Source organism: Myotis lucifugus, unplaced genomic scaffold (assembly GCF_000147115.1).
Source record: "Myotis lucifugus unplaced genomic scaffold, Myoluc2.0 scaffold_482, whole genome shotgun sequence".
NCBI lineage: Eukaryota > Metazoa > Chordata > Mammalia > Chiroptera > Vespertilionidae > Myotis > Myotis lucifugus.
The window spans coordinates 232,444-235,006 of record NW_005871530.1 but is presented as its reverse complement, the minus strand read 5'-3'; positions in this window follow the sequence as shown (position 1 = coordinate 235,006).

Genomic DNA, 2,563 nt, shown 5'->3' with positions numbered 1-2,563 from the left:
AGGTAAGAGCAGGGCCAGCTAATTCATACAGAACCCAGTTATGTCCCAAGCATGCTACATACCTCACTTCTCTTCATCCAAATGAGGTAGGTCTTGTCCACGTCTTGTAAGAGAGGAACTAAGGCACAGAGAGGTTGAATAATTCACCTAAGATCACACAGCTGTTGAGACATAAACCCCTGAGTCAGTAAAGAGAAGCAGACAGAGATGCTGTCATATTCACTGAGTCCCCACAGGGTGAGCCAACTCTGCTCTGGAAATGTTCCCCCCATCTGGCACCGGTACAGTCTCCCTGAAAACTTTGCATTCCTGGCGACATTCATAGGCACCTCACCAGTATGAGTCCTCTGGAGCCGGGTGATATCCCTGGAAAGTGTCTGACCCTGGTAACAGCTACAGAGCTCCTGGCCAGTGTGAATTCTCGGGTGCTGGATGAGGTAGGCGCTGTCAATGGAAGTTTTCCCATGCTGCTTGCACAGGTAGGGTTTCTCCAGAATGCATTTTTTTGCTGCACAATCCTGTGAGAGTCACCGCTGAGGACTTTCCCACAACCCATACACATAGCGTTTCTCTCCAGTGTGAATTCTTCCGTGTTGAGTAAGGTCTGCACCATCCATAAAGACCTTTCCACACTCAATAAACACATAGGGCTTCTCTTCACTGTGCATTTTCCGATGGGCAATAAAGTGGAAGAAATCTGGGAAGGACTTTTCACACTTGTGACATTTGAACGGTTTTTTTCTCCAGTGTGAGTTCTGTGACGCAAAACAAGGGAAGGGCCCAGCAGCGTGGCTCAGTGGTGGAGCCTCGACCCATGAACCAGGAGGTCAAGGTTTGATTCCCGGTTGGAGCACATGATTCCTAGTGGGGGGGCCTGCAGGAGGCAGACAATCAATGATTCTCACTCATCATTGATGTTTCTCTCTCTCCCTTTCCCTTTCTCTCTTTGAAATCAATAAAAATATATTTTTAAAAAACAAAAACAAGGGAAGAGTGGCAGCTCAAGGATTTACTTGTTATTGTTGACAGTGTTACAGATGTCCCCTAATTTTACCCTCATAGGCCCCCCTCCTCCCAGCCCCTGACCCACCCCAGGCCTTCACACTATTGCATGATTTCACGTATATGAAATGTCCAGAATAGTCAAATCTATAGAGACAGAAAGTAGGACAGAAGGAGGAATGAAGAGTATTTGCTCATTGGTATTTTGTTTCTTTGGGGAGGTAATGAAATGTACTAGAATTAAAGAATGGCGGCCCTAACCGGTTTGGCTCAGTGGATAGAGCGTCGGCCTGAGGACTGGGGGGGTCCCGGGTTCGATTCTGGTCAAGGGCATGTACCTTGGTTGCGGGCACATCCTTAGTTGGAGGTGTGCAGGAGGCAGCTGGTCGATGTTTCTCTCTCATCGATGTTTCTAACTCTCTATCCCTCTCCCTTTCCCTCTGTAAAAAGTCAATAAAATATTTTTAAAAAAGAATGGCGGTGACTGCACAACCTTAGGAAACTACTAAAAACAAACAAACCACTCAGCCTCTGACTGGTTTGGCTCAGTGGGTAGAGCCGACATCGGCCTGCTAACCTTAGGGTCCCGGGTTCAATTCTGGTCAAGGGCACATGCCCAGGTTGTGGGCTCAAGCCCCACTAGGGGGCGTGCAGGAGGCATCCAATCCACAATTCTCTCTCATCACTGATGTTTCTATCTCTCTCCCATCCTCTCTGAAAACAATAAAAATATATGTTAAAAAACCCCACTCAGTTGTACACTTAGAAAATGTTAGCTTAAAAAGTGTTTATAGCCCTAACCAGTTTGGCTCAGTGGATAGAGCGTCGGCCTGCGGACTGAAAGGTCCCAGGTTCGATTCCGGTCAAGGGCATGGACCTGGGTTGCGGGCACATCCCCGGTGGGAGATGTGCAGAAGGCGGGCTGATTGATGTTTCTCTCTCATCGATGTTTCTAACTCTCTATCCCTCTCCCTTCCTCTCTGTAAAAATCAATAAAATATATTTTAAAAAAAAACAAAAAAACAAAAAGTGTTTATAAGTGTGGCTGGCTAGGTCAGTGGTTAGAGTGTCATCCCATATGCCAAGGGTTGCAGGTTCAATCTCTGGTCAGGCCAGATACAAGTATCAACCAATAAATGCATAAATGAATAGAACAACAAATTGATCTCTCTCTCTCTCTCTCTCTCTCTCTCTCTCTTCCCCCTTCCTTTCTCTCTAAAATCAGTATTTTTTAAATATATTTTTTAAAAAGACCAAAAATTTTACGCCCTGACTGGTTTGGCTCAGTGGATAGAGCATCAGCCCATGGACTTAAGGGTCCCAGGTTCGATTCCAATCAAGGGCATGTACCTTGGTTGCGGGCACATCCCCAGTAGGGGGTGTGCAGGAGGCAACTGATCGATGTTTCTAACTCTCTATCCATCTCCCTTCCCTCCTCTGTAAAAAATCATAAATATAAAAAATAAATAAAATATATAAAATAAAATAAATAAAAGACAGCCCTAGCTGGTTGGCTCAGTGGATAGAGCGTCGGCCTGTGGACTGAAGGGTCCCGGGTTCG